General features: G+C 34.1%; 1 pseudogene; it reads left to right on the top strand.

Annotated features, from left to right (window-relative positions):
* Positions 1-4,629: 4,629 nt before the first annotated feature.
* On the top strand, positions 4,630-10,545 carry LOC111719852 (annotated as a pseudogene).
* Positions 10,546-17,456: the final 6,911 nt, after the last annotated feature.

Genomic DNA, 17,456 nt, shown 5'->3' with positions numbered 1-17,456 from the left:
AAGAGATAAGGGCAAGAGAGAGGGGATATGCAAAATGGAGGCAAGTCAAATCATTCTGATCAAGCCTCATTTTAATGGGTGCATATATATAGCAGTAGAAAAGAAGGCAGGGTTGTTCAAACACAGTACAGGGTGGGGGTCCATGACAAAGGGTTGGTATCCCGCCCAAGGATGAACTGCTCAGATGTTTCTGGTGGCAGGAAGCTCTATGATGTGATTAGGGGATGCCTAGATATCTGCCTATTCAAAGTTAGGATGTGATTAGGAGATTCCTATTCAGGAAGTCTTCGGTATAATGTGATTAGGAGATTCAACCTATTCAAGGTTCAAGGTTGGCCTTATGTGGCTGTAGATTAGTGCCGGCTCCCCACACACACACACACACACAAATCAAATGTAAATACAACAAAATTACAAAGAACAAGTGTGGCTCAAAAGAAGTGAACAGAGAAAATATTCCTATCCTACCCCTTTACAGAGATGACAGGCCCACATGTGTTACACATTGCACATGTTTTCAGACATTTTAAATGTATAAAAAAAAAATCAGGTATAATAATTTTTCTGTTTTCCTGAGGAGGTTTTGTGTGTCTTTAAAAAATACTATTTACTATGAAGAATGGCTCTCTGAATGGGAAAGATGGAGGAATACTGGGAGAAACTATGGTAATGTAAAAAAAAGACATTAATAAAAATTATTTTTGTGATTTTAACCAATGCCTTGAGCTCCTCTCTAAGACTATAAATGGCCAAGCACAAATCAATCTGTTTTGGAGAAGGGAGTTCTCTCACTAAGGGCTCTGTATACTTAAAGATGTGCTGGATCCAGCTTCAAACATGAGCCAAATGTTTAATTTGCAGTGGGAGCATTTATATCTCAAAAATCAGCAAACAATGCCAAAACAGGGTTTGATTTATTATTTTGTTAATTTTCCATACTTAAGAAAGTGAGGATAAAAAATGTGAGTAATGCAGATTAAATTTTAAAAATATGTTTCTATATTTTTTCCAGATAACTAGCTGTTAAAAACTTATCAGAACTCTCCTGCCTATAATGATGAAGTCCCAGACTTGGTTTTAAAAAAGCAGTGGGACTTTTGTTGTTGTTATTGTTGATGTTTGGTTGCCTTTTATTTTCTTTCAGTTGGGTTTATTCCCTTTTCATCTGATCTTTCACAAAGTAAAAGAATTGCTTGCTATCTTGGGGAGAAGGAAGGTAAGGGAGGGAGGAAGAAAATTTGAAACAAGTTTTACAAAAGAAAATGTTGAAAACTGTCTTCAATGTATTTGGAAAAATAAAATATCATTTTAAAAAGGGTGGAGTGGGGATGTGGAATGTCAACGAGTCATTCAGATCGAGATGAGTTACTAATTGAGCATGAAGTTAACATATCCCTTAGCCTGTCTGGGCCTTATTTTTCTGTTAGTATAAAATGTGAGGATTGAACTACATGATCTAAGTTGCCATTCAAGTCTAACATTCGATGGGAAAATCATTCTTAAAGCTTTGCAAAAGATATGTGCAATTCTGCACTCTTTTGAAGGAGTTCACTCAGATGTGGGGCGTGACTGATGTCTTTCCAGATTTTCTGGAACTAGCTGTGCCTTTTCTTGTGTCTAACCAGTTCAAAAATTTCCATACAAGGACTCTTTTTACTTGATTACTCACAAACAGGATTCCTCTGAGCTACATAAAAACATATAGGACATTATTATTATAATGGTTTTATAATGCTTCCTCATTCTAATTTAACTTATAACAACACTGAATTTATATATATATATATATATATATATATACACATATATATGTATGTATGTATTATATGTTTAAGATTTTCCATTTAAGAATCTTACAGCCACTTCCTTTTATTTTTTGAAGAATCTAATTTCTCATTTGTGAATGTGATTTGGGGCTCTGAAGGTATCAATTCAAGTGAAGAGAATAAAGGATTCTAAAGAATCAGCAACTGTGAGGTAGCACAGTGTAGTGACTTAATGTTGGGAAGTCAAGAAGTCAGGAAGACCTGAGTTCAAATTTTGACTCTGACACTTTTAGCTGTGTGATACTGGGCCAGGCCCTTAACTTCTCTTTACTTCAGTTTCCTTATCTATAAAATGGACATAACAATAGTGCCTACCTCCCAAGGTTGTGAGGATCAAATGAGATATAAGTGTAAGTATTTAGCCCAGGGCACATAAGCACATAAGCACTATGTAAATGTTTGTTAGTTATTATTGTTGTCACATGAACCTGGACATATCCCTTAACTTCTATCTATCTCAGTTTTGTCATCCCCTCCTCCAGAGGGGTAATTCCCTTCACCTGCAAAGAATACAACCCATATTTCACTTTAAATACTTAGAAAATACCTGAAGTTCAGTGATATTGTGATTTGCTCAAGATCAAATAGCTAATAAATGTAAAATATAGTATTTGCATTCACTTCTTTCTGACTTTGAGTCCAGGTCCCATTCATTCTACCAGATTGTCTTAACAGGAAAAAAAAAAATCAATTCACATGGTCAATGATGGATATTGGAACTACTTCCTGAAATCAAGTCTCCTCTTGAATGCTATCAGCTTGAAAAATTAATTCAAGAGTAAATAATTTTGTTGTTGCTTACCCTTCATTTTTAAAAAGGACCAATGGCATTACAAGGTAATGTCTTGACTGGTTCACAAAATGGGTTTAAATGAGGCAGAATTGCACAAAGACAGCCAGCCTCACTGTCTTGTCCAGAGTTATCAAATTCCAATGGCAAGGCAAAAGTCAAGATTACTGGAGATAGGCCCTGGGGTACAGTGGATGACATATAGTAGTTTTTTTTTTTAAATAAATATTCTGCAACTCAGGTATTTTATAAATTCATATTGATATTTCTCTGGACACAAAATTAAAAAGGTATTTTGCCCTAATAATGGGATTAACTATATCAAGTCAACTCAATAAGTATTTAACTGAAAGCCATGCATTGTGCTAAATGCTGCCCTACATATATCCCTAGTGAAAAATTGGGGGTCTATAAAAATCACACTGGGATCCATTAAGACATCCAGGTATATGATATGCAACATATAGAACTTAGAATATCAAATAATTAAAGAAATTAATAAAAAACAGTCAAATATTCAGCAAAGCTAACCTCCTTAGCAAAAGTTAAAACAATAGGCAGATGTATGCATTAATCTGCATATTTTACTTCAGAATTTCATGTAGTTAGCCATAACAAATTAAATCAATCTTAATTGTTTTGTGTAAATTGCTTTAGCAACTAAAGAAAAAAGCCAAATATTTTCAGAGAATTTGAATCACAATTTTTCTGAGCCTAAGTTTCCTTATTTGTAAAATGCATGCAGTATGAGATACAAGAGTCTAAAGGAGATACAAGAGTTGAAAAGGATACTAAGCATCCAAACCTGGAGAAGCATGTTGCTCTTAACAATAGTAAAAAAGTTTAACAGAAAAATAAGTTTAGAGAAGATGATGAATTCTTTTTTGTGGTCAAGTAGATCAAATAATCTCTAAAGTCCTTTTGAACTCTAATGTAATTCTCTTACTAAAACAGCCTCATTGGTCCAAAAGAAACTCACTACTATGGCAATGAGTTCCAATTCCTTTTAAATGATTGTTTATTTTGTTGCACCAGAGTTTCAAAATCATTGTTCTATAGTCTCCACATACTCATATGGGTAATGGGAAGGAAGGAAAAAAGGAAGAAGGGATCACTCTTTCTTCTCAATTTCCAAAATCACTTCCTATTTGCACAACTCTTAAATAGGAAAAAGAATCAAGTGAACTCCCACAATTAAAAATGCCAAATCAGAACATTCATGCCTTACTATATATGTCTTAGATGATCAAGTCACAATGATTTAAATGCTTTCATAGTCTGTTGGCTGATATTTCTTCTGTATTTACTCACAACAAAGAAATAATTTACACCTGACATAGGAGAATGTCTTTAATCTTGAATTCTCAAAGATTCTTCCAACATCCATCAGTCTCCATCTTGTTTAACAGTTGATGGGTTAAAACCCTAAGATTATTCACTCAGATCACATCAAGTTCTTCCTTGTGCAATTGCCTTCATCCATCAGGCAATGGAGTTTGATCATACACCAACTTGCTTGTTGTGATTCCTAAAAACAAACTGGCTAGTGGCAGACAATTCTTTGGACTTCATAAAAATATACTAGATGTTCAAAACAAGAAAATTGGGCTACAAGATGTTCTATATTTAAATCTAAGATCCTATGATTCTAGAATTACATAATCATATAGGATACCATTAGTGCATCAACCATATTATATAATTATTATTGTTCTTTAATCATATCTGACTCTGTGACACCATTTGGAATGTTCTTGACAAAGGTACTAGAGTGGTTTGCTATTTCCTTCTTCAGTTCATTTTACAGATGAGGAAACTGAGGCAAACGGAGTTAAATGACTCACATAACTAGTAAGTTTCTGAAGTCAGTTCTGAATTCAGGAAGATAAAGCTTCCTGACCCCAGACTTAGCACTACACCATCTAAATGCCCATGTTATATGATAATATTAGCTAAAAACTTAAATGAGATTTGAATGGGCATAATAACAATAACTCACATTTAATACTCATTATGTCAATGGTGAGTTCTTATCCTATGCCATGCTTATCCATGTCCTCTCACCATGCTGGTGGCCTTCTTACATATGACCTATTTGTTGAGTTATCATTTTCCATTTTTTGATCAATCCATTTTTTGTTCTCACATATGTTGTTTAAATGAGATCTTTAACAGTACTTCTTTGAAATTCCTTATGTGTAATGTGTTTCAAATAAGCTAAGTGATGAGGTACATAGAATACCAAATCTGAAGTGAGGAAGATTGATCTTTGATTTGGCTTCAGACACTTCCTGGCTATATAGCCCTGGGCAAGTCACATAAGTTTTTATGTCTTAGTTTTCTCCTCTGTAAAATGAACTAGAGAAGGAAATGGCAAACCATCCTGTATCTATGCCAAGACAACCCCAAATGGGGTCATGAAGAGTAGGACATGACTAAAAATAGTCGAATTAGCCTCCTTATACTCACCATGCACTTAGATCTTTAGGTGAATTTATATATATAATAAGGATAATAAAGAGGCATAGTGAACAATAAATGATCTATAAATGAGGAAGACCTGGGTTAAAGGTCTATCTCTGAAACTGTGTGACCCTGACAAAGTCACCTAATTTCTTATTATTCTACATAGCTCTCTAAGGTAATAAAATTCAGTGAAGATAAAACTCTGCATTGGGGTATAAGAAAATTGTTATCAGATCACCAGATAGCTAGAAAGGATTGTAAAAATCACATAGTAGAATTCTTCCATTTTAAAATTAGATACCATTTCTGTCAAGATTAGAGATGGATGGATGAATAGAGAGAGACGAACAGACAGAGACAGAGAGATAGACAGAGACAGGGAGATGTATGGAAATGGTGATTCAGAGATTCTATTAATCGTGATTAATAGAATATGAGCAGTAAAATAACAAGATAGCAAAGGACTTGAGGACATTGCCTTGGTAAACTCTGTTCATTTTTGCCAGAAGACAGTCTTTGATAGACATTATAATAGTGGAGTAAGACAGGTTCCTATCCATGTCACCAAGTGGCTGTGTAATATGAAATTCAGTGTGCAGGAGGAACAAGTGACAAGTGCCAAAGTATTTTCAGGCTGGCTCTGTAAATATGGCATAATCTAATTTAATTTCAAACCTAGAGTTATTCTTCCCTTATCCTGAGAAATCAGGTCTCCTACTAATTTGCTCTAGGATGATTTATAGACTAATTTTTCTTTACTATCCACTAAGTTTGTTTGCATATTATGATTGGTGGATTTAATATTTTGTTTTGAAATAAGTTGAGATCAGTTTTTGTTCTGAACATTTTAATGCCTTGTATACCTAATTATGTTGCAGTTGAAATGGAAGGAAGGAAGGAAGGAAGGAAGGAAAAGGAAAGAAAGGAGGGAAGAAGAGAGGGAGGGAGGGATGGAAGAATCAAAGGAGTGAAGGAGGGAGGGAGGGAAGACAGACAAACTCTGAAGTGGAAGGCTATTAAACTGGACTGAGATGACCATTATTTTAGCAAGGCTCTTGCTTCATGGAGTAAGCAAATCATTGTCCAGGTTACAGAATGGCATAACTGATGTCACTGACTCTTTGTACACCCTTTTATGATTTGAATGACCCGTACACAGTGGATGACCAGCAATGCAAATGCCAGTCTCAGGAAAAGATGGGAAGACAAAAGGAAGAACTGCCAAGGAGTAATAGAATAAGAGAAATGGCAGCATAATCTAGTGCCAGAAGCACTAAAATTTGAAGTCACAAGTACTATGTTTAACTAATGACTCTGGCATTTACAATTTATGAAATTATAGACATCCTTTTTTTACCTCAGTTTTCTCATACATAAAATGAATGTAATGCTTGTAGTATGTACTCCACAAGGGTTGCTATTCAGAAAAGCATTTTATAATGCTTCATAAACTTTATTTTATAAACTTTTAAGTATTACATAAATGTGAACTATTATGGTTGTTATTATTGCTTTCCACAAAGCATAGCCTCCTACCAGAGCAAGGTTGAAGGATCTGAATTCAGAAAGAGAGAAGGTAGTTGTGGGGCTAAAGGTAGGAATGATATGACTATATAACCTTAAAGTGTAAGCCCCAGGAAACTCCTTTCTCTGGGAGTGGGGAAGATGTGAAAGGAAGCATAAGGAGGAAATGCAGAAGAATAATTCTCAGATATATTTTTCTTATCTTTATCTTCCCTGCAATAGGTGTCAAAACTATTCTCTTATGAGCGTAGTTTTGACTTCCATTCCTGGAGAAGAGTCCAAGCACCAAAATGACAGCTGGAATTAACTGTCTTTTCTGTTTTAAGGAATATCTATTTCTTGAGGTCCCAGAGATGTCTACTGGGAACCTGAGAGGAATCTATGAAAAAATGGATACACAACATAGATATAAGAGATTTTATGAGAAAATTAGAAAAATATGAAATATATTACTATCAGATTTATGGATAGTTGAACAAGTTATGAATAAACAAGAGATAAAGAATAAAGGTATAAAATAGACAATTTTGATTATATTAAAGTTTTTGTATAAATAAAGCATAATAGTCAAGATTATTTTTTAAAAGCAGAAAATTGGTAGGAGATTTATAGAAAGTTTATCAAATAAATATATCTAAAATATATAAAGAACTTTGTTAAATCTGTAGAATATGAATCATTTCCCAATTGATAAATGATCAAAGGATATGAACAGGCAGTTTTCTAATGAAGAAATCAAAGCAATTTATACTCCTATAAAAATGTTCTAAATCATTATGATTATAGATATGCAGATTAAAACAATCTTGAGATATCATTTTATACCTAATAGACTGGCCAAAATGAAAGAAAGGGAAAGTGATAAATGTTGTAGAATTGTGGGGAAAATTAGGGCACTAATTCATAGTTGGTGAAATTGTGAAATAATCCAGTAATTTTGGGAGAACAATATGGAATCATACTCAAAGAGTTATTGAGCTACCTGTATACTTTGACCCAATATTTAATCTATTTCCAAAAATTATTAGGTAAGAAGAAAAAGAATTTATGTGTTCTAAAATGTTTTAGCAGCTCTTTTTGCAGTAGCAAGGAACTGCAAACTGAAGGAATGTCCATCAGTTGCAAGAATGGTTGAACAAGTTGTGGTATACAATTGTGAAGTAATACTACTGTACTATAAGAAATGGTGGGTTCAGTTATTTTAGAAAAACATGGAAAGATTTGCACAAAATAATGAAGGACAAAATGAGCAGAACCAAGACAACATTGATGGCAATATTGCTTTAAGAATGACTTTGAGTAAGTGATTTTTCTATTATAAATACCCAGATTAACTATAAAAGACATATGAATAAAGATGCTATGTGCAATTTTCAAATGATAAAATTGAAACTATTTCTACTCATATGAGAAGGTGTTCCAAATCACTATTGATCAGAGAAATGCAAATGAAGACAATTCTGAGATACCACTACACACTTGTCAGATTGGCTAAGATGACAAGAAAAGATAGTAACGAATGTTGGAGGGGATGTGGGAAAACTGAGACACTGATGCATTGTTGGTGGAGTTGTAAACAAATCTAGCCATTCTGGAGAACAATTTGGAATTATGCTCAAAAAGTTATCAAACTGTGCATGCCCTTTGATCCAGCAGTGTTACTACTGGGCATATATCCCAAAGAGATATTAAAGAAGGGAAAGAGACCTACCTATATGTGTCAAAATGTTTGTAGCAGCCCTTTTTGTAATGGCTAGAAACTGGAAATTTAATGGATGCCCATCAATTGAAGAATGGTTGGATAAATTGGTATATAAATGCTATACAATATTATTATTCTGTAAGAAATGACCAGCAGGCTTGGAGACTCACATGAACTGATGCTTAGTGAAATGAGCAGAACAAGGAGATCGTTATACACTTCAACAACAATACTATATGAGGATGTATTCTGATGGAAGTGGATATCCTTGACAAAGAAAAGATCCAATTCAGTTCCAGTTGATAAATGATGGACAGAATCAGCTACACCCAGAGAAGGGACAGTGAGAAATGAATGTGGACTACTTGCATTTTTGTTTTTCTTCCCAGGTTATTTTTTTCTTCTGAATTCATTTTTTCTTGTGCAACAAGAGAACTGTACAGTTCTGCACACATACATTGTATCTAAGATATACTTTAACATATTTAACATGTATGAGACTGCCTGACATCTAGGGGAGGGGGCAGAGAGAAGAAAGGGAAAAGTTGGAACAGAAGTGAGTGCAAGGCACAATGTTGCAAAAATTACCCATTGCATATGTTCTGTTAATAAAAAGCTATGATTTTTTAAAAAAAAGATGCTATGTGCATCTGGAGAAAGAACTGATCAATAGAAGCATGAATACAATAATTTTACATAAATATACCTATTTGTATCTAATGGTAGCCAATTCTAGGATGGGGGAAGAAAAAATTTACATGATAATTTTGTTTTATATTTGAAAGGGATAGCAAATTGTACATAGTAGATTTGCAATTTCATGTGTAATCATCATTTTAATTGTAGTATGTTATGGAAGTGCTTGTTTTATTCCATAATTTAAAAATACTTTAAAAACAAAAAATCAGTCTATACTCTTAACAGACCTTAAATGAAATTTAACTCAAAAAACTGTTGATCACTTTAGAAAGAAGCCAAAAGAGGTAATAGCAACAGCCTGAGATGCCAAAGAGCCTCAACTTTGATTTTCAACATGTCAAAGCCTGTCGCCTTTAGACTTACCACGTTTAAATGGAGGATTATCACACCCACTGCCATCCCAGAGCTTCTCTGTATTAATTACTACCCTTTGAAGATGAAGGCTTCTACCCTGCCAGAAGGAAGAAAGTCCCTGAAACCTCCTTCAATTATAGTCACCATTGACTAAAGAACTAACAGATTGGAGGTGCTGTTTGTCTTTTCTAACCAAGGATAAAAGGGAATGACTGGGACCATCAAAGCACCATGAAGTATGAAGAAATTTGGTCAAAAAGAAAATGGGGCTTTCTTCCTTAATGGTCAAAAGTGTTACACAACACTTTGTCCATTTTCTCATTTGAACTTTACAGAGATCCTGTAAGGCTGGATTATTATTCTTATCTTTGTATTAGATATGAGGAAACTGAAATTCAGAGAAAAGAAATTAGATTCCTGAGCTCTGGAAGCTAGTTAGTGGCAGAGCCTAGATCTTCTGTCTTGAAATCTGGGATACTTTCCCCTTTACCATATTGTTTCCTATTTTCCACTCTGTTCTGCTCCTTTGTCTCTCTCCCCCTCCTCCCAGCAAAGGATAGCATGACAGACACATTGAGATTCCATTGAGATTTCCTTTTAAAAGGTAATAATTTTTTTTGACATCTTCCTTTCTCAGTCCAGGCCATATAGGATTCCCTGGCTTCACCATGGAAGAGTCCCTCAGGTGTTTGAGGGCCCTACCAAAGAGGCTGCCTTGAGTTTCTACTTCAACTCAGACCCACAACCAAGGACTTCTGTTGCAATAAATAATGTTTAGAATAAAAGATCCCACAAAAATCATTGGATTTTTACATGAGGATTCTTGGAATGATTCAAAAATACAAAAGTACAATTTTTCTACTATGAGGTTTTCACTTTGCTTATTGGCCTTTGAAGCCAAAAGTGACATCCCCAAAGATAAAAGTGAAAAAACAGCTTCAATGTTTTTTTAGGAAAGGGTCACTTGGGTTAAGACACAACTAGGAAACTGTAAACCAGGCTTGACATAAATCAGACCTTTGAACATTTGGACAAATAGGAATTGCTGCTCTCCTAATTAAGAAATTAGGAGTAAATTTTGTGAATAAACCTGATAAAAGTAAAATGAAAGGACTGGCATTCAAAATCCTAATGGCTAGTGGGTTGAAATTCCAAATCCTAATTATATGATAACTTTCACCTAGTTTTTACATTGAGTGCAATTCTGAGAATTTTTTAGAAGATATTTTGAAAATAGAGCAAGGGTGCTCAATTAAAGGAAGAAAGCAGTATTCATATAGTCCTCCTGGCTTGAAATTTGTCTTCAGTTCTATTCGTGACCCATTTTTGGCATCATTTTATATTTATTGTTCTTATTTAAAACATTCTGACTCTTCCCACTAATTGAAATATTTTATTTCCAGCTCTGTCCTTGAATGTTAGTCATGCGTCTTTGCCTTTTATGTAATAATTAGTACAATTCCTCCTCAGAGGCAAATTTTAAATTAAGCTTTTATGCTTCCTGAACATCACTTCTTTTTATCTTTGAACTTTTGTTTAACCAACATTTTCCAAAAAAGCATTTAATGTGCTTATGTTGTAATGTCTTCTGAAATTTAAATGCCCTAGAAATTACTTTTCATGATAGAAGGTAAGGAAGGTAAGCACTTTAAAATTTAATGTGAACTTGATTTGAATAAATGTTTACTTATGTTTACTGGTTGTAAGTTACATTCAGTGATCACTCAACACAAAATCTATTTAACACAGGAACTGCTCATTAGCAATTGCCTTTGTTAAATGTACTTCCTTATGAAATTAATATCTATTTGATCTAGATCAAATGGCTGGTCTTTATATTCATTATAGTCCTGTAATACAAAAATCCAATTTTGTTTAACCACAGTCATTATATAAAATATAATAGATTCCTATAGACTATTCTATAATGATTGTATTCATTCCATGTATTCAATCTATTGTCAAATCTTGACTATCCCACATTTATAACATCTATTATAGATATGTTTTTCTCCATTCACTTAGCTATGATCTTAATTCAGGTCCTCATCAGTTTGTATCCGCTTTCTAGTTGGTCTCCCTACCTCAATCCTCTCTCTGTTCCAATCCTGCTGATATAATTTTTTCCCTAAAATGTTGGTCTGATAATGTCACTCACCACCTACTCAATGAGCTCTACTAGCTCCTTATTACCTTGAAGACAAAAGGCTTTTTAAAGCTCTTTAGAACCTAGTCGCTTCTATTCACTTTTAAATACTCTGTTCCAGCATCACTGGCAGTTCTTTGAACACAACATCATTGCTTATCTCTGTGCTTTTGTACTAGCTGTCCCCCCACATCCAGAATGGTCTATTCTTAACTCTACTTCTTAGTTTTCTTGAACGACTTTAAAACTCAGCTGAAATGTTACTAACTCCAAGAAGCTTTTCCTGCTCTTCCCATTTGCTCACACCTTGAGATGACTTTCTATCTTTTCTTTCTCTTGGGTCTATCTAGGCATTTTCTTGTTTCTTCCAATAAATGTAAACTACTTGAGAGAAGGAACTGTGATTCTTGCTTCTCTATGTCCTTAGCATTTAGAACAGTGGCTATTATGTAGTAAGCATTCAAAAAATGTTTCTTCATTTACTTGAAGTACTTTACAATTTGGGCTAAATAGACATATGTCAGTAAATTCCAAATAAGTATTATAAATTCTATAAAAGTTATTTCCAAATTTTTTTAAACAGGTAATAATTCTAAAGACAAACTGCAATAAAGACCAGCTGAAAAAGATAGGCTTACCATCTTGTTATGTGAAGCCTTGATGAAAACAAATATTATGGTTAAGGAATTGTTCTATAAGACAGCATTTCATTGATGCATAACATCACTTAAAATAGCTGTGACATGTGATAAGAATTTGAAGAGAAGGGGAATACTAATAGTATAATCCAAGAACTTTTCACTCATACTTAAAACTCTTCTCCCCTTGACCAATATAATATATTTTTCCAATTCAATGAAGATTTTACTAAGAGTTTATTATAGGCAATGTATTGTGCTAGAAATTGGAGATATAAAATGATAAACAATTCAGTTTCTGGTTTCAAAGAGTTTACAATTTGATAGAAGGGATATGTCATGTTGGTGTTTTTTCTTCTAAAATATAAGATCGTTCTCTCTGGGAGAGAGGTTTCTCGGGGAGGTTTTCTGGAGGCAGCTTTACTTTCAGTTACAAGTAAATAATCACCCAAAATCGCAGCCAGCTGATAAAAGTTCAGCTCTTTTATTGTGTCCTTCAGTATAGCCCCGGTTAGTTTTCTTAGAGGCCTATCTTTCTGCTTGGTTCTAAGAGCTCTTGCAGCTTTGTCTTTTGCTCCTGCCTCTGTTTTCTTCAGCCTCCAGCCAGCACCAAGGTGGAAGATGAAAATGAATCTCTCTTGCCTCAGAGAGAGGGCTTGTAGGCTTCCTCCCAGAGTGCTCCTCTCTGACCCCTGGGAATGTTCCCAAGTAACTCTCTCCAGTGGCTCACAGTGCTGCTTCTCCGAGAGTGGGATTATGGGATATCTTCCAGCGTGCTCTGTGGCCCTAAGAGCTTCAAGGGAGGTGTGAATTCAGATATCTCTTTCTAAACCCTGAAATCTCCCAAACATGTGAACTCCAACGAGTACTTAAATATTTCTTGCTTCTATGAGCTCTCTAAAGGTGTGAACACAAGCATTGTTTCTATCAGTTGTACTTAGTACCTTGTTTCAAGTTCTGGCCTAAAATATCTCCTCCTAAGATCAAATCAATCATATTGAACCATGCTAAATTAGATAATTATTATCTCTATCAACTCTAATGGCTTAACAGTTTGTAAAGATTCCAAAAATGACATGCATGCAAATGGCTACATATAGTGTATATATTTTGGCTACCTCTCCCAGACAGACTGGCCACATCTGTTCCTCAGAATAAATAATTACAGGGTACACAATAATGCTGTCCCTTCTATACTGCTAATGTCTCAAGCCCTTACTAGCAGTTTCCCAGTAACTAGCCCCCAGTTCCATTTAATCACTTAATATCAGGTAGAAACATCAATTCTACATAACATTGTTCTCACCAAATTCCATCCAGATGAGGCATGGTTGCCAAATAAGTCCTTATCTCAGCTTCTTCTGTTAATATGATCTTTCTTTCTTTTTTGTTGTTATTCTAGCTTTATTAAATTTACTTCTTAAAAAGTATAACGAGAAGTAGGGCTCTTTATTGTTTTACATTACCTTCATTTCTTTGTATGTCTTTCTCCTCTCCCCTATCCAGACAGTCATCACAAAGTTATGGAGATTCTATTTCCTTCACTTAGAACAACAAAAAAAACAAAAAACAAAAAACAAAAGCAGAGGCCAGAGGCCAATACCCACATCTTGGGTCATATGGTCTCAAAAGGGAGAAGGCCCTAAGAGATGTCTCTTCTTACAGCATGTATTCTCACCAAACCTCATGGGTGGAGGTCACCCCACCAGAAATAGAGCAGTCTAAAAGAAAGATGCTGGAAAAAGTATCCAAAAGATTAACCCAAAACTGACTCCGATTTTTTTGAAAATACCTTCTAGCTATAGAGTCAATCAAATAACCCCTCTTCCAACCACATGGTTAATAGAGTAGAACCAACTACAGAAAGTTCTTTGCTCCACACAGCCTCTTAAATACGCTTCCTTCAAATGTCATCAAGACCCTCCCAGAAACAAGGTTCTCTATATGGAGAGAAGAGATCTGAGGCACTCTATCTATGTGGCAGACCTCTATTGAAGAAGTAATTTTTTAAAGTCACAATGATATATACTTTGTTGAGCTTATATCTCAGTTATTTCAGTGGGCATTGAAATACCAAATGACTCCATTTCATCATTTGCAATGACCAAAAAAAGGATACTGCTTGCTTTATTTTATGTCTCTGCAGAATTCTTTGGAGGTAAAGCCAAAAGAGATGCTTCTGCAGTTTATGTCATCTTGATCAACACTTTCAGAACTGATCAACATGAATGTGCCATATGGACCATCTGCACACTAGACCATCTTTAACATGGACTTGCCTTGATTCAGCTTCATAGCATTTTGGTTTTGACAAAAAGTTAATGAGGAATAGGAAAAAGTAAAGGCAGAAAAGAAAATACAGTTTTCTTAATTGTTCTACAATATTTATAGCAGCTCTCTTGGAAATTGAGGGGATGCCTGTCAATTGAGGAATGACTGAACAAGTTGTCGTAGATGATTATGATGGAATACTACTGTCTTAAATTAAATGATGAGCTCAGTGATTTTAGAAACATGGATAGACTTGAACAAAATAATGAAGAGTGAAATGAGAAGAATCCAATGTTGAATACAGTAATGGCAACATTGTTTTTTGTTTTTATTATTATAGCTTTTTATTGACAAAACTTCTACATGGGTAATTTTTCAGCATTGACCCTTGCAAAAACTTCTGTTCCAACTTTTCCCCTCCTTCCCTCTACCCCCTCCCCAGATGGCAGGGAGTCCCATATATGTTAAATACAAGATATGTATACATATTCATACAGTTGTCTTGCTGCACAAGAAAGATTAGATTTAGAAAAAAGGTAAAAATAATCTGGGAAGAAAAACAAAAATGCAAGCAAACAATAACAGAAAGAGTGTAAATACTATGTTGTAGTCCACACTCATTTGTCAGTGGCAACATTGTTTTAAGAACAACTTTGATGTCCTTATCTTTCCATGGCTACATTTTGAGATCTGGAGACTAAATATCTTTTTTTAAGAACCAGTTTTTCATATGGTGCAAATCAAGTTTTTATTACTTGTATATAATCCCCCCAAAATCTATAGTTTTAAATAAACTGGGTCATAGTAGAAAAATAAACAAGAAAAAAGAACAACTTTAAGCAAATAAGTTATTTTAATGATAATAAATACTCAAATAACTACAAATGACATATGAAGGAAGATCCAGAGAAAGAAATGATTTTTTAAAAAAGTATTAAGTATAAAATGATTTTGTGTGTCTGTGTACACACACACACACACACACACACACATTTTTGTCTAATGTAGACATCTCTCAGGTGAGGATAGGGGCAGGAAAAGGGAAGAAAAAAAGGAAAGAGAAAAAACTTTACAAGATAACTTGATTACATATTTAAAAGGAATAGCAAGTTGACATAATAGATTTGTAGCTTCATATTAAATCATCTTTTTGTGTTATGGAAATGCTTGTATTATTTCATACATTAAAAGTAAAATAAATAAAAATAAAATAAAATACATTTTTTGTCTTACAAGTTTTCATCTAAGTATAGATAGATGTGGTGGAAACAAATCTTGATGAATTGCCCCATTTATAAATTAACAGTAAATTTCCTCTAGCTCAAAAAATACCTTGGTAAATCTGTTGGTATATCCTGTAGTTGAGCTGGCTGTTCTGATATTAAGTGTTGACTTTATATTCAGTCATAATGCTAGGAAGCAGTTCTGCTAAGAGGATTTTTCCAGGCTTTTGGAAATTGAGAGTAAGAGCCTCCCTGGGGTGGTGAGGTGAGGGAACATTTATTCACAACAGTTCCCTGCAATATCAGCAAAGTAACAATATATATTCTTTAAGAACACATATTGTTCCCAACAACTCTGGTGATGGTTCTCATAAGAAGCTAGTGAAAATGTTCTTAAGATTGACATACAATAACTGGACATTTATTAATACTGTCCAAGATATTGTACCAAATTTGCTTTTTAAAATAATAAGTAAACAATACATACATACATGATAGAGACATAAATACATCGATATATAGATACATTGAAAGACAAAGATACATACATAGATACATAGATACATATATAGTTACATAGAAACATAGATATATAGATATTGATGGAAATTTATAGATTGTTCATATAACTATAAAATAGTGAGAGAACTGGGTAATACATCATTTAATTATTAATTTAATTTATTCAATCAATCAAAAAGCTTTTATTAAGTGTGTCAGACACTGTGTTAAGTGCTAGGAATGCAAAAAAGGCAAAAGATTGTTTTTCAAGGAGCTCTTAGTCTAATGAGAGAGATAATATGCAAACAACCATGTAAAAACAAGATTTATACAGGAAATATTAGAAATAAGCACCAGAATTAAGGGGGGTCTGAAAAGCCTTCTCATAGAAAGTGAAATTTTACCTGGGTTTTAAAAGAAGCCAGAGAAGCCAGGAGGTAGAAATGAGAAGGGAAAGAACTCCAAACATAGGAAATAGCTGGGGTAAAGGCTCTGAGTTAGCAGGTGTAATGTTATATGCTTGGTCAATGTAGCTGCATTGAAAGCATAGGAAGGGAACAAGTTGTAAAGGATTTTAAAAGCCAAACAATAGATTTTATATTTTATCCCATATGTAATAGGTAACTAGTAAGGTTTATTGAATAAGGGTGAGGTTATGAAGATATAATCTAGGATGATGGGTATGTGAATTATAGGAAGGGATATATAAGAGACATCTTGTAAGGATAGAAGTGGTAAAAGATTGGATGTGTAGGGTGAATGTGAATAAGGAGTCAATAATGACATTGGAGCAAATATCTCTGGGTAACTGGAAGAATGATGATACCCTCCACAATGATATGGAAGTTGGAAAGAAGTAAGGATTTAGAGGGAAAGATAATGAGTTCTGTTTTGTTGAGTTTGATATGCCTCTGTATGTTTGACCTTCAATTGGAGATGTCCAAGAGAGAACTGGTAGTAAAAGACTGGAGCTAAGTAGAGAGGCTAGGACTAGATATTTAAATATTTATTCATCAGAAAGATAGATCTCGATTTACCCCTCTGAACAGTTTGTGTCTCTCCATTTTTTCATATAAAAACTGTTTTTCTTCATAAATAGATTTTTTTTATCATTTTTGTACACAAAAGCTTTTTTCTTTCCCTTTCATCAACCAAACTATTCATATATAAAAAGGGAAGCATTTCACATCCTTCATAAATTTATTTATCTTTTTTATTTACACAAAAGCTACTTTACTGTCTAGAGTATAAGTTCACTTTCTTGTGTCACCTACAATTTTGGTAAGCATGCTAACTATACTTTTATCCAAAGTACT

This window comes from Sarcophilus harrisii, chromosome 3, assembly GCF_902635505.1.
Source record: "Sarcophilus harrisii chromosome 3, mSarHar1.11, whole genome shotgun sequence".
Lineage (NCBI taxonomy): Eukaryota > Metazoa > Chordata > Mammalia > Dasyuromorphia > Dasyuridae > Sarcophilus > Sarcophilus harrisii.
This window is presented reverse-complemented; position numbering and strand designations above follow the sequence as displayed.